At 35.8% G+C, this 22,731-nt stretch overlaps 1 pseudogene; it reads left to right on the top strand.

The window, feature by feature from the left end:
* The first annotated feature begins 190 nt into the window (after positions 1–190).
* LOC149567692 (homocysteine S-methyltransferase 1 pseudogene) lies at positions 191–17,978 on the top strand (annotated as a pseudogene).
* The last annotated feature ends 4,753 nt before the right edge of the window (positions 17,979–22,731 follow it).

Genomic DNA, 22,731 nt, shown 5'->3' with positions numbered 1-22,731 from the left:
GAATATATAGGATTGTCCACAATTAGGGCACGACTCTAGAAACGTGCATAGATAGTTGTAGATTGAAGATAAAGGAAGTGACAATGAAGATTTGACAAAACATTAAGTGTATACATATTCATATTTATAACCATTCACATGAGGATTTTAACCATTGGTGGCTAGGAATGAAGCATAATATGGAGGTATAATGGATTCTGAAGACAACGTGTTGGAGCCCATCGAGGAGGGCAAGTTAAACATGAAAAAATATATCTCAGATATCCATGCGGCAGTAGTATATTATTTGTGTCTAAATAAATATGCAGTGTCTATATGTTGGAAAATATATTGTTGCCAAAGAGAAACCGAAGCTTGTTTGGTATTAAATAATGAATGATTATGTAAGCAATTCGTATTCATGATAATTGGGAAGGCCACATGTATTCTGAATGTTGTATCGAGTAATATGAATTAGGAGAATAAAATGGATGATATCGAAGGTGTTGTGAAGCAATAGAATATATTTCCAACCCAAGTCAGCACATTGGAGACATGATTCTATACTCAATAGAGGCAATACCCAAAATTCCACAATATAAAACATTCTTTAGAAGAATTATCTAAACAGTCATTTAGTAGCCATGATGAAGATAAGAACAGAGAGAGCGTAATAGAATATGCAAAATATCACAAGTGTCTACCTGGTCACTGATGCTAATCGCTACGCCGCAAAAAATTGTAGAGAAAATTCCTCCTCTTGGAATCTCCTCCTTTTCAAAAATTCCTTCCTTCTCCAGAATCCATGGCAAAAGCACACAGTAGGCCAAAGAGTATGATCAATATGAATGCTCACTATTATTTGAAGCATGTAAAAGCAAGTAGAGGACGTAGAAGCATATGAGCCTCCCTATACACACTAGGAGAGCTTGTATATAAAGGCCTCTAAGATGCATCTAGAATGTGTCTAGAAAGAACTAGGAGATAAGCATGACAACTAATCACATATCTTCCATGATAAGAAGATAAACATGATGAGGTGTATAGAATGTTGTAGACACCATGTGCTCAAATAATGTGCTAACTCCTAAGTGTAGACAACATGTGCATAATTAGAGTGCAAACTCCTGTGTTGTGAACATGATAACTCACAAGAGTTCGCATACTCCTATGTGAATAAGTATTAAAATAATGCACATTAATTCATTTAATATTCACTTTACTCTTTTTAATTTAATTTATTAATTTTAAATCTCATGCACTTATCATGCGATCATGAAATTTTTAATAAATTAGTTTCTTTTCCAGTTCTAAATTTATTTTTGAAACTTAGTTGATAAAATATTTATTAACTTAAATAATAATATTATTTAACACTTATTTAAAAATGAACTCTAAATATATTATTATTAAATTAAATAAATATTATCTCTTTCCAAATTTAAACTTATAACTTTTATCTCCAAATTAATTCTTTTTATTTAATTAATTTTTTAATTAATTAAATAAAATTAAATATTAAAATATCATAATAATTTTTTATTTAATTAAATCATTAAATAAATCTTTTAATTAGACTTAATTAATAGAAAATTCACCAAAGGCCCCTAGAGTAAAATACAAAAATTCATTATAGCAAAAATGTAACTTAGGGGCAGGCACTACATCCACCCCCCTTAGATTTAGGATTACTATTGGGAGCCTATGTGAATGATAATACTGAAGAACTCACTGTGCGGGTCCCATTGAACCCTTTTCCCCTGTAGGAGGATATGATTCCATTAAGGACACTACAACACACTTAGAGTAATATGATTATGGTTTAATAGTAAATTGTAAACCACATTGATCCAACATTCGTTCTTAACAAATACTGAAATAGATTTCCTAAACACTCTAACCAAGAACAACATAATGTTTGCAAGGATAATCAAAGGCACACTACCTTAAAGTATAGATAAAAGATACATGGTTTGCAAATAGAATAAGTTTCAATTTTCAATTTTTCCCACATTTAAGTTTTAGTATAATTTTCAGTTTGAAGTCTAAGTGTTGAAGTATGAAAAATATACAACTACTAGTTTAAGTTCTGTTTTAGCTCACCTAGTTTCAAGTTTCAATTTGAAAGAGATACACATGATAGTTCAAGTTTTCGTTTTTGTTCAACTAGTTAACACTAGTGGCGTTCCAATATACCCAGAGCTCCCAATGTAGAAACTCGGGCTCTGATACCAAATATAACGCCCTGCCAAGGGATCCAAAAGAATTAACCTAAATTTTTACTAAGTTTGCCAAACAATTTTTTTTTAACAAGAAGGAAAATAATCATACACATCAAACACATAGTAGCAGAAGCAATAACATACAATCTGTAACCATACATAACAGGTTACATTCCTTAAGGATCCCAAGATGTTAAGTCACATTTAATCTAATTAATACTAAGTCTATCAACCACCACATCCACATGAAAGAATAATTAAAAAGTCCAATGTCCATAATATACATTTGTTCTGAATGCCTCTTGGCAATTAAATTTGAAATGTTCAATCATCCACTGTACATGTCATAGAGTATGAAAAGCTTAAAAGATTAAACATATGTAAAAATAAAGATACATCATCCTCATCAACCATGATACAAGTGCAATAAAGTAAATGAAACCAATAACATACATGATACATCCATCCATCATAAAACACATCTAACTAAGTGCGTGGTTCCTCCCAACTTGAATAGCATCATTAGACCATCGTGGGCTCTAGCCATCCCTCGTGTGTAACATCCCAAGCCACCAAAGAGATCATTGATACTATAGTAATAGGGATGTCACTCCTAAACATGCTACAACATACGCATAAAAAAATCTAACATGCAAGAATAAAGCATAAGATGATCCTACAAAGTAGATAACATCATCTATCATGTGCTAATCATCAATATAAAGAAACGTGTCAGTAAATAACATCCATCATAATGATCCAAGAACAAAATGAAGGTAAATGCCAGACAGGATATCAAATCACATAACACAAATACTTTTTAAGTCCAGAAAATCCTAAAAGTACACTAGCTCAAAGGTTCCAACATAGACCGACATCTATACCTAGAGGCACACAAAGACACATAGGAATCTACTATGTAAGCGGGAAAGTTTCATCGCATGAATCACGCTAGGGTTACCTTGGTAGTCTCTCAATAGACCTCGACCCCTTAACGATCCCTATGCAACCACTAGTATCCTCTCATACTAATAAGGCATACTATGGAATGCAAGGTCACAACCAAGCATTCTCTCTACTCCCATCCTAGTTTGTACTAGCACTTGAGGCATGAACAAGAACATACAATTATCTTATTAGGTTCATTTTAATCTCCATTTAGTGTAAAGTTTTCACTTATTAATACAACTTACAATGAGTTACCCTGGCAGCCTCTTAGGGCCTCGACCCCCATTGCAAGCCACTTTCTGGGACTACATATAGATAATCTACCCTAAGCTCATGAAATCATGAATCACATGATCACCTCATCCCTATACAAGCGACTAGAAAGCATCATAAAGATAATCAAAATAATCACATCAGTTCTCTACGAGCAACTGAAAAACATCAAATTATAGATCACAATATCAATCGGTTCTCAATGAGCAACTAGAATAAATCGCAATACCCATCAGTTCTCAATGAGCAATGGGAAAGTATCCCATAATAAATCACAATACCCCTTGGTTCCAACGAGCAACCAAAAATTATCTCAAAGTAATACTAATCAAAGAATCCAAAATCGTTAAGTCAAACATGTCATAAATGACATCATAATGATCAAACAAACACTTTAGTCCCATCAAAGTGACTGGAAAGTAATCCGAGTATAACTGATCAATGACTCAAAAATGGTTAAGTCAAGTATCTCATATACATACACCTTATCTTTACACACGAAGACTGGAAAGCAATAACAATCAATAAACCACACACATCATAGAGCATGCCATCGCATTACCATGGTTGGGTTTTAAAAAGGTCGAGATCAAATAACATTAGCATGACATCACATCTCATAACCCTCGAGCCTCTATTACACATCCTATAACTGGTCAACAATCTAGTAAACCCAAAAACCCCAAAACACGAATAACATAAAGAAAAAAAGATACAAACACATGTTGTAGTTTATTTTCACAATCACATGGTTAAGCCAAATATGATGTTTTAGTTTTCGTTCAAGTGTATAAGATTCTTTGTTTAATGTACAAGTCAACCCATTTATCTCTTCAAATAAAAATTAAGTTATCCCTCCATTATTTAAAAACAATTTAAAAAAATAATTAGAAGATAATTATGTACTTATTTAAATCATTAAACTAATTCCCATAGACTTTTAATAAAATAATTTTACTAAAATCAATGTTACTAATGACTAAATAAAACTCCCTTAATTCCAAGAAGTGTCTCCCATTATTCAAATCATTAGAATAGGACTTATCAAATTTCAAACAAATGGTTTGCAATTTCCTTAACATCAGTAATTGATGGGAACACAACCCAAGCACAGAATGGACACAACAAGAAAGGGAAAATTTTATTAACTATGAAGATATGCTAGTACACTTAGTGCAAAGAAATAGACTCCAAAACATGCCCTATGGGCTTACAATAGCAAAAATATGGAGATAAATTCTTCTCCCAGTATCTTCTCTCAAACTCCACTCTGAACTGCCTTTTACAATGCCAGAAATGTTCTTAAAATAGACCCCAGAGGGTTAAGGATTAGGAATACATTCTAAAAAGTGCTAGTTGGCACCCACTGAACAAATAGAAGGCTCTAGAACTCGCATTAGAAGTCAGTACAAAATTAGAAGAATCCAGAAACGGTAACCGAACTTTTGGGAGACATAACTTTTGAATCGTAGCTTCGTTTGACGAACAATTTACATTTTCGAAAAGCTCTTGAAGCACTCTATAGCCCTATGGACTAGCTTCACTTGTCCCCCATTTTTTGGCCTTGTACGAGGTCATTTAATGCCCCTAACCTGACTTTGAAGCATTCTTAGGATGTCTCCAGAATCTGAAAAATTGCGATAGCTTTCAAATTGTGGGGCCTTTTGACCTGATTCTTTTTTTGGAATGCTCTAAATTACAATGACAATCATCCGACCAATTTACACCTTCTAGTTCACCAAAATGATGGCTCAATTACATACTCTTATTTTTTTGACATTTACACGTATCCCAAGGTGATTAAAAACTCTAACCTAGAACACTAATAGTGGAACTATAAGAGTTGGAACCTTTATTTGACCCAAATGGGTATCCAAAAATTAAAACACATGAAACAAAAACTAAGTCTAAGTATATTTTTTTGGGTGACACAGGATTGCCCTTATACCTCTGGATGCTCCTGCATCAGACACCCAGGGTAGATTGAAAAGTGACCCTGTCACTTTATGAATGGTAGAGGAAATCCCAAATGGGAAACTTCAGCTACTAAAATCCATGTTGAGTCCTCTATTGACTGTCCTTTTCACTTGACCAAATACTCTTCATATTGCTTATTTCTAGTACTCCTACCCACACGATGATCTAGAATGTCTTCTATCTCCTCTTTCTTAGAAGCAGGAATTGGACATGACTCTAACATCGGCTCCTCCTCTGCACCATCATCATGATACTCTGTTAAGTCTGCAATGTTGAAAATAGGAAAAATGTGAATACCATCTGGGACCTCCACTTCATATGCATTTCCTGAGTCATGTTTCTTTAGAATTTTGCAAAGGCCAAATTTCTTCATTTTTAGCTTGTTGTAAGTACCGGTTGGAAATCTTTCCTTTCATAAGTGTACCATAACTAGATCCCCTAATTGGAATTCCTTATGTCTTCTCCTTTGATTAGCCCTAGCTTTATACTCTTGATTCATCTTGGTAATGTGTGCTTGGACCTCCTCATGTAGACGCTTGATATGTTTAGCAAATTCTTTAGCTTCAACACTTGTCCTCTCCCCTTGCTCTATCTTCCTCAATTCTGGTGCAGTCCTTGGGCTACTTCCATATACAATTTGGAATGGTGATCTACCAATACTCTTTTTTATAGAGTTATTGTAAGAAAATTCCACTTGTGGTAGAATCAAATCCCATCCCTTGGGCTTATCCCCAACTAAACATCTCAGCAAATTGCCCAGACTTCTGTTTACCACTTCTGTTTGGCCGTCAATCTGCGGGTGATGTGTGGAACTGAATTTCAAGTCTGTTCTCAACTTTTTCCACAATGTTCTCCAGAAATACCTAATGAATTTAGTATCTTTATTAGAAACTATACTCCTTGGGAGACCATGTAGTCTTACCACCTCTCTGAAAAACAAGTCTGCAATATGGACAACATCATAAGTTTTGTGGCATGGAATGAAATGTGCCATTTTGGAGAACCTATCAACCACCACAAATACCGAGTCATTAACCCTTTGTCTCCTCGGCAATCTAAGAACAAAATCCATACTTATGTCCTCCCATGGCTTTGATGGACCAGACAAAGGCTGATATAGCCAGTATTGTGACTAAATCCCTTGGCCACCTGACAAACTTGGCAATTCTGTACAAACTTCTTCACATCCTATGACATTTGGGGCCAAAAATAATGTTTTTTGAGAATGGCAATGGTCTTATCTTGACCAAAATGTCCTGCCATCGCTCCACTGTGTTTCTCCTTAATCAGATTTTCTCTCATGGAACTCCTTGGAATGCACAATTGAGTACCCTTGAACAACATACCATCCTGAATCAAATAGTCCAACCACTTAGTTCTGTCTACAGTAATAGGTTCTTTACAAGCTTTTCATGCTTCAACAAAATCAGGATCCTCAGGGTACAGATTCTTGAGTTCATCAAACCCAACTACTTCAACCTGCATTACTGTAAGCAACAACTGTCTCCTACTTAGTGCATCTACAACCTTCTTAGATTTTTCACTTCTATGCTTCAACACAAATCTATAACTCTGCAAGAACTCTACCCACTTCATATGCCTCTGATTCAATTTACCTTGGCTATTTAAGTACTATAATGCCTGATGATTAGTATACAAAACAAATTCCTTTGGCAATAAATAATGCCTCCATTTCTTTAAGGCCTGAACTATTGCATAGAACTCTTGATCATAAACAAAATATTTCTTTTTCGCATCATTCAATTTTTCACTAAAATATGCAATAGGCTTACCTTCTTGGCTTAATACATCCCCAATAGTGCTACCACTAGCATCACAATCCACCTAGAACACCTTTCTAAAATCTAGAAGTGCCAACACAGGTTGTTCTGTCACCTTCTTCTTCAACATTTCAAAACTTCACACAGCTCCCGCAGTCCATTTGAACTTTTTTCTATCCCCTCTTATTGTGTCAGTCAGGGGTGCACATATGCCACTGAAATTCTTAATAAACTTCCTATAAAAACTAACCAGACCATGAAATGATCTTACCTCAGTAGCAGACCTTGGAGTAGGCCATTCCAAGATGGCTTTTACCTTCTCTGATCCATTTTGAGACCTTCAAGTGATATAACAAACCCCAAGTAGACTAACTCCCTTTTTGCAAAGATACACTTCTTCAAATTAATTAACAATTTCTCTTCCCTTAACCTTTCAAGGACACTACGAATATGCAATAAATGTTCTTCCAAAGTCTTGCTGAAAATTAAAATATCATCCAAATAGACAATAACAAATTTTCCAAGAACTTCTTAAGTACCTCATTCATAAGCTGCATGAAGGTGCTTGGGGTGTTCGTCAATCCAAAGGGCATGACTAATCACTCATAAAGACCCTCCTTAGTCTTGAAGGCTATTTTCCTTTCATCTCATTCTCGTATCCATATATGATGATAGCCACTCTTGAAATCTATCTTTGTGAAGTATTGAGCTTCCACTCAAGCAATCCATAAGATCATCCATTCTTGGCAAAGGAAACTGATACTTGATGGTTATCCTATTTATAGCTCGAGAGTCTGTTCACATCCTCCACTCTCCATCCTTCTTTAGTGTCAGTACTGCAGGTATTGCACATGGACTCAGGCTCTCCCGAATCAAGCCCTTCCTCAATAGCTCCTAAACCTGTCTATTTAGTTCCTCATTTTCAGTAGGAGTCATCTTGTGAGCAACCTTGTTAGGCAAACTAGCTCCTGTGATTAAATCTATCTGATGACTAATTTTCCTTACCGGTGGCAATCCTTCTGAAACATTATCAGAGATGATATCTCCAAACTCTCTTAGTAAATCTAAAACTTCAAGTGGTATTTCACTACTACCTTCTTTATCTTTCTTAGGGATCAAAGCATAGCACATACGCTGATGTTTTGTACCATCTAAAAACTTCCTTCCATCAACAAGACAAATCCTAGCACTACTACATACCTTTTCGCCTTCCTTTTTCATGGGCTTCAGTTTGTGGAGAACTCCATCCTTTGTTAGAGAGTATGTGTTTACATGACCATCATGTACTACATGCCTATCAAACGGCCACGGTCTTCCCAACAATAGATGGCAAACATCCATTGGAATAACATCACAAAGAACTTCATCATGGTAACTCCCAATTTTGAATTTCACTAAACATTGTTCACTTACCAGGACCTTATGATCATCTTTCACCCAAGCAATCTGATAGGGCTAGGGGTGTTTCTCCCTCTTGAGCTTCAGCTTAGAGACCACTTCCTTTGATACCAAGTTATCAGTGCTACCACCATCAATGATCACACCACAAAATTTATCCTCACACTTGCACCTGGTATGAAATAAACTCCTTTGTCCTGGTTCAATCTCACCACTTAGTAGGACCCTTTCATTTACTAAAGTCTCTCCTCTTTCTGCATCCTCTGAATGTGATGATTTTGCATCCTCATCCATATGAGCAACCCTAGCTTGGCCCTCATCTCTCCTATCTGTCCTTCCTTGTCGTTGAGGGCATTCAAAGGCATGATGATCTTCTTCATTGCAATGGAAACAAGTACCACGAAAGCCTCCTCTTCCTTGTCCATGTCCTCTACCTCTTCCTCTCTGATTTCCAAAGTCTTGATCATGAGAGTGGTTGAAACCCTCATTCCTTTGGTTCCTGCTAGTACCCACATCTTCATTTTTCTTTTGGGTTTCATTTCAGCCTCTAGATGACGTACCACTACCCCTTCCTCCTTGACCGCGCCCTCTTTGTCTCCCTTCAAACCTCTTATTTATCTTCTCTTCAACTCGTAGGAAAAACTAGTATGCCTCTTCAATGCTGGTCATTCTTACCAGACTTAATTCCTTATGGATGCTAGGTTGCAACCCACTGATATAATGAGCAACCTTCTCCTTATTTGCTTCTGCATGCCCTGCTTTAATCAAGAGTCGGTAAAACTCCTCCATATATTCTTGGACTGATTTTCCTGCTTGCTTTAACCTGTGCATCTTCTTAAAAAAATCAAGCTCATAATCAACATGAATGAATTGCTTCTTCAATTTGTCCACCATATGATCCCACCTTGTGATCTTCTCCTTTCCTCTTCTATTTCTTTCCAATTGAACCTCTTGCCACCAAATTTGGGCATGGACTTTTAGTTTAGCCTTTGCAAACTTAAACCTATCTGGATCCTTGATAGCCTCATACTCAAAGTATTCTTCCAGTTCATTAATCCAGTCGATCAACTCATCTGGTTTCAGATTTCCTGAAAATACACCCACATCAATTGTAGGTGTTTTTCCAAACTTAGTAATGGCCCTAAAAAGCGTCTACTCTGCCTGATTCAGAACTTCCCTGTCAACTTCCCCTTCTGGTCAAATTTCTTCTTCTTCATTGTCGTCCTCACTTTCGTCACCTGCAATAACATTTGTTCCTCTATAGAGCTCCTCCTGCAACACTTGTACCTACCTTTGGAGGGCTCTAACCTCCTTAGGATTAATAGCTCTGGTCCTTCCACCACGCTCTCTTCGTGGAGGCATCTTCCTAACTCAAACCCACAAAAACACAGTCCTGTTGCAAACTCCCTCATAGTTGGCAGTCTGTCTACACACTCAGGAAAACCTGCTCTGATAGCACTTGATGGGGACACAACCCAAGCATAGAATGGACACAACAGGGAAGGAAATTTTTTATTAAATGTAAAAATATGCTAGTACACTTAGCGCAGAGAAACAGACTCCAAAACATGCCCTATGGGCTTACAATAGCAAAAATTTGAAGATAAATTCTTCTCCCAGTATCTTCTCTCAAACTCCACTCCGAATTGCCTTTTACAAAGCCAGAAATGTTCTTAAAATTGACCCCCGAGGGTTAAGGATTAGGAATACATTCTAGAAAGTGCTAGTTGGCATCCATCGACCAAATAGAAGGCTCTAAAAGTCGCATTAGAAGTCGACACAAAATTAGAAGAATCCAAAAATGGTAATCGAACTTCCAAGAGGCATAACTTTTGAACTGTAGCTCCGATTGACGAACCGTTTACATTTTCAGAAAGCTCTCGAAGTGCTCTATAGCTCTATTGAACAACTTCACTCGTCCTCCCATTTTTGGCCCTGTTCAAGGTCATTTAATGCCCCTAACCTAACTTTGAAGCATTCTTAGGATGTCTCCAAAAATAAAAAAATTGCGATAACTTTCAAACCGTGGGGACTTTTGACTTGATTCTTTTTCTGGAATGCTCTAAATTAAAATGAAAATCATCCGACCAATTTACACCTTCTAGTTCACCAAAATGATGGCTCAATTACAAGCTCCTATTTTTTTGGCATTTACATGTATCCCAAGGTGATTAAAAACTCTAACCCAGAACACTATTAGTGGAACTGTGAGAGTTGGAACCTTTATTTGACCCAAATGGGTATCCAAAAATGAAAACACATGAAACAGAAACTATGTCTAATTATATTTTTTTGGGTGACACAGGATTGCCCTTATACCTCTGGATGCTCCTGCATCAGACACCCAGGGTAGATTGAAAAGTGACCCTGTCACTTTATGAATGGTAGAGGAAATCCCAAATGGGAAACCTCAGCTGCTAAAATCCATGTTGAGTCCTCTATTGGCCGTCCTTTCCACTTGAAAAAATACTCTTCATACTACCTATTTATGGTACTCCTACTGACACGATGATCTAGAATGTTTTCTATCTCCTCCTTCTTAGAAGCAGGAATTGGACATGGCTCTAACATTGGCTCCTCATCTGCACAATCATCATGATACTCTGTTAATTCTACAATGTTGAAAATAAGAGAAATGTGAATACCATCTGGCAACTCCACTTCATATGCATTTCCTGAGTCATGTTTCTTCAAAATTTTGTAGAGGCCAAATTTCTTCATTTTTAGTTTGTTGTAAGTACTGGCTAGAAATCTTTCCTTTCATAAGTGTACCATGACTAGATCCCCTACTTGGAATTCCTTATGTCTTCTCTTTTGATCAGCCCTAGCTTTATACCCTTGATTCATCCTGGTTATGTGTGCCTAGACCTCCTCATGTAGATGCTTGATATGTTCAGCAAATTTTTTAGCTTCAACACTTGTCCTCTCCCCTTGCTCTATCTTCTTCAATTCTGGTGCAGTCCTTAGGCTACTTCCATATACAATTTGGAATGGTGATCTACCGGTACTCCTGTTTATAGAGTTATTGTAAGAAAATTTTGCTTGTGGTAGAATCAAATCCCATCCCTTGGGCTTATCCCCAACTAAACATCTGAGAAAATTGCCCAGACTTCTGTTTACCACTTCTGTTTGGCCGTCAGTTTGCGAGTGATGTGTGGAACTGAATTTCAAGTCTGTTCTCAACTTTTTTCACAATGTTCTCCAGAAATACTCCTGAAATTTAGTAACTCTATCAGAAACTATACTCCTTGGGAGACCATGTAGTCTTACCACCTCTCTGAAAAACAAGTCTGCAATATGGACAACATCATGAGTTTTGTGGCATGGAATGAAATGTGCCATTTTGGAGAACCTATCAACCACCACAAATACTGAGTCATTACCCTTTTGTGCCTCGGTAATCCAAGAACAAAATCCATACTTATGTGCTCCCATGGCTTTGATGGAACAGGCAATGGCTAATATAGTCCAGTATTGTGACCAAATCCCTTGGCCACCTGACAAATCTGACAATTTTGTACAAACTTCTTCACATCCTGTGACATTTGGAGCCAAAAATAATGTTTTTTGAGAATGGCAATGGTCTTATCTCGACCAAAATGTCCTGCCATCCCTCCACTGTGTTCCTCCTTAATCAGATTTTCCCTCATGGAACTCCTTGGAATGCAATATTGATTGCCCTTGAACAACATACCATCCTGAATTAGATAGTCCAACCACTTATTTTTGTCTAAAGCAATAGGTTCTTTACAAGCTTTCCATGCTTCAGAAAAATTAGGATCCTCAAGGTACATATTCTTGAGTTCATCAAACCCAACTACTTCAACCTGCATTACTGTAAGCAACAACTGTCTCCTACTTAGTGCATCTGCAACCCTATTAGATTTTCCACTTCTATGCTTCAACACAAATGTATAGCTCTGCAAGAACTCTACCCACATCATATGCCTCTGATTCAATTTACCTTGGCTATTTAAGTACTGTAATGCCTGATGATCAGTATACAAAACAAATTCCTTTGGCAATAAATAATGCCTCCATTTCTTTAAGGCCTGAACTATTGCATAGAACTCTTGATCATAAACATAATATTTTTTTTTGCATCATTCAATTTTTCACTAAAATATGCAATAGGCTTACCTTCTTGGCTTAATACAGCCCCAATAGCTCTGCCACTAGCATCACAATTCACCTAGAACACCTTTCTAAAATCTAGAAGTGCCAACACAGGTTGTTCTATCACCTTCTTCTTCAGCATTTGAAAACTTCTCGCAGCTGTCGCAATCCATTTGAACTTTTTTCTATCCCCTCTTATTGTGTCAGTCAGGGGTGCACATATGCCACTGAAATTCTTAATAAACTTCCTCTAAAAACTAACCAGACCATGAAATGATCTTACCTCAGTAGCAGACCTTGGAGTAGGCCATTCCAAGATGGCTTTTACCTTCTCTAGATCCATTTTGAGAGCTTCAGGTGATATAACAAACCCCAAGTAGACTAACTCCCTTTTTGCAAAGATACACTTCTTCAAATTAATTAACCGTTTCTCTTCCCTTAACCTTTCAAGGATACTACGAATATGCAATAAATGTTCTTCCAAAGTCTTGCTGAAAATTAAAATATCATCCAAATAGAGGATAACAAAATTTTCCAAGAACTTCTTAAGTACCTCATTCATAAGCCGCATGAAGGTGCTTGGGGTGTTCATCAATCCAAAGGGTATGACTAACCTCTCATAAAGACCCTCCTTGATCTTGAAGGCTATTTTCCACTCATCTCCTTCTCATATCTGTATCTGATGATAGCCACTCTTGAGATCTATCTTTTTGAAGTACTGAGCTCCACTCAAGCAGTCCATAAGATCATCCATTCTTGGCAAAGGAAACCAATACTTGATGGTTATCCTATTTATAGCTCGAGAGTCTGTACACATCCTCCACTCTCCATCCTTCTTTGGTGCCAATACTGCAGGTACTGCACATTGACTCAAGCTCTTTCAAATCAAATCCTTCCTCAATAGCTCCTGAACCTATCTATTTAGCTCCTCAATTTCAGTAGGAGTCATCCTGTGAGCAGCCTTGTTAGAAAAACTAGCTCTTGGGATTAAATCTATTTGATGACTGATTTGCCTTACCGGTGGCATTCCTTCTGGAACATTATCAGAGATGATATCTCCAAACTCACCTAGTAAATTTGAAACTTCAAGTGATATTTCACTACTACCTTCTTTATCTTTCCTAGGGATCAAAGCATAGCACATACGGTGATGTTTCATGCCATCTAAAAACTTCCTTCCATCAACAAGAAAAATCCTAGCACTGCTACATACCTTTTTGCCTTCCTTTTTCATGGGCTTCAGTTTGTGGCGAACACCATCCTTTGTTAAAGAGCATGTGTTTGCATGACCATCATGTACTACATGCCTATCAGACTGCCACGATCTTCCCAACAATAGATGACAAACATACATTGGAATAACATCACAACAAACTTCATCATGGTAACTCCCAATTTTGAATTTCACTAAACATTGTTCACTTACCAGGACCTTATGATCATCTTTCACCCAAGAAATCCGATAGGGATGGGGGTGTTTCTCCCTCTTGAGCTTCAGCTTAGAGACCATCTCCTCTGATACCAAGTTATCAGTGCTACCACCATCAATGATCACATCACAACATTTATCCTCACACTTGCACTTGGTACGGAATAAACTCCTTCTTTATCCTAGTTCAATCTCACCACTTAGTAGGACCCTTTCATTTACTAAAGTCTCTCCTCTTTCTGCATCCTCTGAATGTGATGATTGTGCATCCTCATCCACATGAGCAACCCTAGCTTGACCCTTAGCTCTCCTATCTGTCCTTCCTTGTCATTGAGGGCATTCAAAGGCACGATGACCTTCTCCATTGCAATGGAAATAGGTACCACATAAGCCTCCTCTTCCTTGTCCACCTCCTCTACCTCTTGCTCTTTGATTTCCAAAGTCTTGATCACGGGAGCGGTTGAAACCCTCATTCCTCTAGTCCCTGCTAGTACCCACATCTTCATTTTTCTTTTGAGTTTCATTTCGGCCTCCAGATGACCTACCACTACCCCTTCCTCCTTGAACACACCCTCTTTGTCTCCCTTCAAACCTCTTATTTAGCTTCTCTTCAACTCGTAGGGCAAACTAGTATGCCTCTTCAACGCTGGTCATTCTTACCAGACTTAATTCCTCCTGGATGCTAGGTCGCAAACCACTGATATAACGAGAAACCTTCTCCTTATTTACTTTTGCATGCCCTGCTCTAGTCAAGAGTCAGTAAAACTCCTCTGTATATTCCTGGACTGATTTTTCTACTTGCTTTAACCCATGCATTTTCTTAAACAAATCAAGCTCATAATCAACATTAATGAATTGCTTCTTTAATTTGTCCACCATACGATCCCACCTTGTGATCTTCTGCTTTCCTCTTTTGTTTCTTTCCAATTGAACCTCTTGCCACCAAATTTTGGCATGGCTTTTTAGTTTAGCCTTTGCAAACTTAACCCTATCTGGATCCTTGATATCCTCATACTCAAAGTATTCTTCCAGTTCATTAATCCAGTCGATCAACTCATCTGGTTTCAGATTTCTTGAAAATACACCCACATCAATTGTAGGTCTTTTCCCAAACTTAGTAATGACCCTAAAAAGCCTCTCCTCTGCCTGATTTAGAACTTCCTCGTCAACTTCCCCTTCTGGTCCAATTTCTTCTTCTTCATTGTCATCCTCACTTTCATCACCTGCAGTAACATTTGTTCCTCTACGGAGCTCCTCTTGTAACACTTGTACCTGTCTTTGGAGGGCTCTAACCTCCTCAAGATTAATAGCTCCAGCCCTTCCACCATGCTCACTTCGTGGAGGCATCTTCTTAACTCAAACCCACAACCACACAGTCCTGGTGCAAACTGCCTCACAGTCGGCGCTCTGTCTACACACTCAGGAAAACTTACTCTGATACCACTTGATGGGGACACAACCCAAGCACAAAATGGACACAATAAGAAAGGGAAAATTTTATTAACTGTGAAAATATTCTAGTACACTTAGTGCAGAGAAACAGACTCCAAAACATGCCCTATGGGCTTACAATAGCAAAAATCTGGAGATAAATTCTTCTCCCAGTATCTTCTCTCAAACTCCACTCCGAACTGCCTTTTACAATGCCAAAAATGTTCTTAAAATAGACCTCGAAGGGTTAAGGATTAGGAATACATTCTAGAAAGTGCTAGTTGGCATCCACTGACCAAATAGAAGGCTCTAGAAGTCGCATTAGAAGCCAACACAAAATTAGAAGAATCCAAAAATGGTAACCGAACTTCTGGGAGGCATAACTTTTGAACCGTAGCTCCGATTGACGAACCGTTTACATTTTCAAAAAGCTCTCGAAGTGCTCTATAGCCTTATGGACCAGCTTCACTTGTCCCCCATTTTTTGGCCCTATTCGAGGTCATTTAATGCCCCTAACCTGACTTTGAAGTATTCTTAGGATGTCTCCAAAAACTGAAAAACTGCGATAACTTTCAAATTGTGGGGCCTTTTGACCTGATTATTTTTTTGGAATGCTCTAATTTACAATGACAATCATCTGACCAATTTACACCTTCTAGTTCACTAAAATAATGGCTCAATTACATACTCCTATTTTTTGATATTTACACGTATCTCAAGGTGATTAAAAACTCTAACCTAGAACACTAATAGTGAAACTGTGAGAGTTGGAACCTTTATTTGACCCAAATGGGTATCAAAAAATGAAAACACATGAAAGAGAAACTAAGTCTAAGTACATTTTTTTGGGTGACACAGGATTGCCCTTATACCTCTGGATGCTCCTACATCAGTAATACCAATAATTATATCAATTAAAACTCCATTGCATAACTTAATTATCAATTAAATTTAATTAATTCTATAATTAATTAAATTAATTAATAATTACATAGCTAGATTAATAACTCAATGATTATCAGATTCACTAAAGTTCTCATTTTCAAATAGAGACTAGAATGTTTCTATATAGAGTATAATAATTATTAGGGTTTGTTATCAAGTGAGAAGACTCTCTTTTACCCTATAGTTATCCCGTACATATAGTTGAATAAATTAAGGTGTAACCCCTGAAATATTTTGAAGTCAACCTTTGTAAAAACAACTAAGGTAAATGTTTGAATAACTTAAATCATTAAAATTATAATTAATATTCTCTCAATGATTTAATTCTATTTTTATTACAAAACATCATGATGATAAAATGAGTTTATTTCCATTAAACACTTCCCATTCAATTTGATCTACATTAAATTAAATTATTCATTGATTCCCAATAAATCAATTTGCAATTCTAATGAACCCAATATTATCGATAACAATAATTAAAACTCAATTTATAACATTCTCTATTAATTAGCCTTAATTAAACTAATTTTAATTAAGCTAATTACTAAATTCTAAATATCAAACTATATTAATGATATTTAATTATTTATTAAATAATAAAATTATTATAAAAAACTAATAATAATTAATAATTAAATATTCAGTATTTATAAACTTTTAATTATATATAATAACAAATCTATTAACAACACTATTATTAAACCTTACCATATTACAAATGATCTATGCACAGGCTTTTAAAGCTGCAGTTTTAATACAAGGGCCATCAGTGACAATTGTGCTATTTCTTTACTTGTATACATTATTAGATACCAAATCGACTCATGATCTTAGCTGGCAGATATCCATAGTTCCCAGTAAGAATTATTGTAATTTTGGCTCTATGATCTTGGGTGACATATCCCATTAGTCAATTTATGGTAATAAGCACCTCGAGGTGAAGTAACCCGTGCCTAAATAGGAGGTGATTAAAAGTGCAGAAGGATGTGTAGTGATCGATGGAGGATTCGCCACTCAGTTAGAAAATCATGGAGTTAACATTAATCATCCACTTTGGAGTGCATTATGCTGAATGACACATCCAAACCTTGTTAAACAGGTTCATTCAGAGTATTTAGAGGCAAGAGATCGAATTTTGATTACTTCATCTTATCAGGCCACACTTCCAGGATTTACATCAAATGGGCTTCCAATTGAAGAAGATGAATCCTTGTTACAGAAGAGTGTGAGGTTGGCATGTGAAGCTCGTGATTCATTTTGGGAGACTCTGCACAAGGTATTTGTGAGAAATAGCAAATACAACAGGGTATTGGTTGCTACATCTATTGGGAGTTTGGGGCATATTTGGTAAATGGTTTCGAATACAGTGGTAACTACGAGTCAGATATTACCTTTGATTAATTAAAGGATTTCCACAGGCATCGACCAAAGGTTATTGTTGAGGCAGGACCAGATTTAAGAAGCTCACATGACTAAGATATTTGAATATATAGGATTGTCCACAATTAGGGCATGAGTCTAGGAACGTGCATAGAGAGTTGCAAATTGAAGATAAAGGAAGTGACGATGAAGATTTGACAAAACGTTAAGTGTATACATATTCATATTTATAACCATTCACATGAGGATTTTAACCATCGGCGGCTGGGAATGATGCATAAAATGGAGGTATAATGAATTTTGAAGACAACATGTTGGAGCCCATCGAGGAGGGCAGGTTAAACATGAAAAAATATATCTCAAATATCCATGTGGCAGTAGTATATTATTTGTCTAAATAAATATGTAGTGTCTATATGTTGGCAAATATATTGTTGGCGGAGAGAAACTGAAGCTTGTTTGGTATTAAACAACAAATGATTATGTAAGCAATTCGTATTCATGATAATTGGGAAGGCCACATGTATTCTGAATGTTGTATCGAGTAATATGAATTAGGAGAATAAAATGCATGATATTGAAGGTATTGTGAAGAAATAGAATTAATATTTTATAAGAATATATTTCCAACTCAAGTCAGCACATTGGAGACATGATTCTATACTCAATAGAGGCAATACCCAAAATTCCACAATATAAAACATTCTTCACAAGAATTGTTCAAACAATCATTTAGTAGGCATGATGAAGAAAGGAAGAGAGAGAGCGTAATAGAATATGAAAAATATCACAAGCATCTACCTAGTCACTGATGCTAATCGCTACGCCCTAGAAAATTGTAGAGAAAATTCCTCCTCTTGGAATCTCCTCCTTTTTGAAAATTCCTTCCTTCTCCAAAATCCGTGACAAAAGCACACAGTAGGCCAACGAGTATGATCAATATGAATGCTCACTATTATTCGAAGCATGTAAAAGCATGTAAAGCATGTAGAAGCATATGAGCCTGTAGAAGCATATGAGCCTCCCTATACACACTAGGAGAGCCTGTATATAAAGGCCTCTAAGATGCATCTAGAATGTGTTTAGAAAGAACTAAGAGATAAGCATGACAACTAAGCACATATCTTCCATGATAAGAAGATAACATGATGAGGTGTCTAGAATGTTGTAGACACTATGTGCTCAAATAATGTGCTAACTCCTAAGTGTAGACAACATGTGCATAATTAGAGTGCAAACTCTTGTGTTGTGAACATGACAACTCACAAGAGTTTGCATACTCCTATGTGAATAAGTATTAAAATAATGCACATTAATTAATTTAATATTCACTTTAATCTTTTTAATTTAATTTATTAATTTTAAATCTCATGCACTTATCATGCGATCATGAAATTAATAAATTGATTTATTTTCCAGTTCTAAATTTATTTTTGAATTAAACTTAGTTGATAAAATATTTATTAACTTAAATAATAATATTATTTAACACTTATTTAAAAATGAACTCTAAATATATTATTATTAAATTAAATAGATATTATCACGTTCCAAATTTAAACTTATAACTTTTATCTCCAAATTAATTCTTTTTATTTAATTAATTTTTCAATTAATAAAATAAAATAAAATATTAAAATATCATAATAATATTCCATTTAATTAAATCATTAATTAAATCTTTTAATTAGACTTAATTAATATAAAATTCACCTGAGGCTCCCAGAGTAAAATACGAAAACCCATCATAGCAAAAATGTAACTTAGGGGCAGACACTGCAATAGTCCTTTGATAGGCCTAAAAATTGAGTGATATTGGGGACCATAAAATATCCTTTGGTAGGAGAGGTTGGTGATGGTAGAATCCATGTGATTGGGGGATGGTTAGGAGGTAAGAAAATCATACAAAGGCAAGATTTTTTTTTGCAACAAGTTAATGGAAACTGTCATGGAGGACAATGAGCAAACAATTTTTTGTTTGTAACTTTTTGTGTGAGTTTGATGCAGGTAGAAGATCAACTCAAGGTGAGTTGTTATTGTGACAAAATTTTGGTAGAAGAGGGCCACATGGAAAAACTCCATTAAGGAGGATGGGAGAAAGAAGAACAATACCCCTTGTCTATTGGGGCAATAGCACTTTTAAAGGAAGAGAGTATGGTGTAGGGGCACCAAAGCAAGGGAATGATCATAATAGGACATCAAGAATTCAAGGAGTACTAAAGACATTAGAGAAAGTTAATTGGAGTTCCTTGACGCCTCTCATGGCCTATGGTGATGGTAAAACCAATAGGATATATATGAATGCTAAAGGCACTGATAAGGACCTTAGGATCAAAATGATATAAGGGGGGCCAATAGTAGCCACATGAGAATACAATAAGGTATAAGGATCTTAGATATGTTAGAATATTATTATAATACATTTAGAAATAAATTGAATAACTTTTGAATACATTAAGGCATAAAATTATAAGATAGAAATTCAAAATTTTGAATTCTAATGGCTCGGAGGATTTTGGAGGGAAATTATGTTGTAGGCCTTTAATGGAATAGTTAGACCTTGCAACCTGGTAGACCTTGAAAATTCCATGCTAAAATATAACATAAATTTTTAATTTCTCCATAAGCAACACCTTGGAAAATATGTTTTTTGCCTTTATGGATGAAGGGATTAGGAGCACCTGCGGAATATGCAATTTTTTCTATTTTAGGTGACACAAGGGAAGAACCTTGCGAAGTAGATATGTATAACTATTTTAGACAACAAAGCATAAAAGACCCGTGAAATAACATTTTTCACAAGATCACATAATCTTGTTGTTTCAGAGGTACACCTAAGATGGAAGTGGGAAGTGACAATTTTCACCGTTTCAATAGGGAAAGATAAACCACATATTGAAGTTGCAAAAATGGATTAATGATACACTTCAAAAGGTCAAATAAGTCATTTTATGTACATCAAATTATGAGACATTAATGTCAAGATGTTTGACTTGACAGATGAGCAAGATATAAAAGTGACCACTTGTGCAAAATGGTTGAAGTCATAAATGAAGAATTAGAAGGCGAATAAATGAAACATGTTATTTAAAGCGAGAAGCCATTCTCTACAAAATACCACTTCAAGTTGCAAAAGGATTTAGAGAACGAGCGAGTGAGTTGCAAAACTGTATTGTCAAGCTTTGAAAATTCATAAGTTGAATTCACTTTATGAATTTGAATTCCTACTAAAATTGCACCTAAAAAGGAAGCTATTGCTAAGAAGGAAGTAAGTGTTAAAAATGATAAAGGCAAGAACATAAAAAAAACCATACATAAGACAATCTTAGAGTTATTTCCTAACTCTTTAGCTAATGGTACTATTTCTATTTTATTTGATGAATTAGGTGGTTGTAAGGATGAAACTTTTCCAATTTATGGTAGATCCTTATTTTAGTACTTTTATGCAAATATAGATGAAAATGAACCTAGGAGTAATGCTTGGAAACTCGAACTAGGAAAAATCATTGTTTTGAATATATATGTGGATATAAAACTCATTGATATTTAGCTAAATATTATGAACCAGCTAAAAGAACAATGAAAAAGCCAAATGGTATGCTTTTGCTAGTTATAACCAGGTCTTGTATTGAGGAGTGTTTCAGATTAAGTACCCAAGCCCTAGCTAAAATAGATAGGAATCAATTTAGGGTGGATTATGAAACGAAAATGAAATTAAGGCTCAACAAAATAATGGACTTCATGAATAGAGGTGAAAACAATAGATTAATGCCTGTTGAAAACATGGGTCCTGACTCCATTGAGAGGTTTATGGGTTTTTTCAAAAATAATTATTATGGGTAGGCTCAACTATTTGGAGATGATTCTAAAGAGAAAATTACCTTTGACTACATGTAGATGTCCATGAGAATTCAAAACCCTCATTCCTATGTAGAGTTTAATTTTGCTAGTGAGATTGAGAGAGCCCTTCATGCACAATTGACTAGATGGAAAACTGCTAAATCATTCAAGAATTATTCTCTATTGTGTCATCCCCTGTTATTCCAAAAGGAATACTAGTTTAGGATTTATTTGAAGCTTACTACCACAAATGAGCAAGGAAATCCATTACCCATTCGAATGTGGTGCAAAGCTTTGGGACAGACATGGTAGAGATGGAGATTTCAAGATATCTAGAGATGTGTTTGTTGTGTGGACTACTAGATTGCTCGGAGGATCCATCACTAGAATACCCAAACATATCAACATCATGTTGATTCCAAAGGAGTAAATACCTGATGGGAAATATGAGTTCAACTTTGGGGACTAGACATGCAAGCCTGATTTCACATTAATTAGGCTGTATGGATGTATTCAACAACCACATATGCTACCCCAATTTTTGTCTGAGAGGGTAGGTTATCTTGAATCTATTTGGCAACTAATGTGGATTAAAAAAATACATTACACAATCTAAAAGAAAAGGGAATCACATGCCACATTTTATAAAATTTGATGGCTTCATAATTGGATACTCAAATATAAAGGAAGTACAAGAGTATATTATGAATAGTTTCAATTTTAAGAATGGAAAGGCAAGACAATATGATCCTAAGGGGCATATTAAGTCTTTCGTTGCAAGGTTTGATCATCAATTCAATTTTGAGGAAGAAGTTGCAAGGAATTGTGATCACATGATTCCAGAGATTATGCAGAGGATGAAGAAGTGGGATAATTTGCTTACCTTTAAGAAATAAAGGTTAAGTACCAGACTTCTCTGTTTTTATGATGAAATTGAATTGGAGGCCATTAGGGTTGATAAATGTATTCAAAATTTTGATGAGTTACAATATGAGTATATAAAATAGAA

Source organism: Cupressus sempervirens, chromosome 3, assembly GCF_028749045.1.
Source record: "Cupressus sempervirens isolate cs-2001-9-10 chromosome 3, ASM2874904v1, whole genome shotgun sequence".
In the NCBI taxonomy this organism is placed as follows: Eukaryota; Viridiplantae; Streptophyta; class Pinopsida; order Cupressales; family Cupressaceae; genus Cupressus; species Cupressus sempervirens.
The sequence above is the reverse complement of the archived record's forward strand: the minus strand, read 5'-3'. Positions and strand labels throughout refer to the sequence as shown.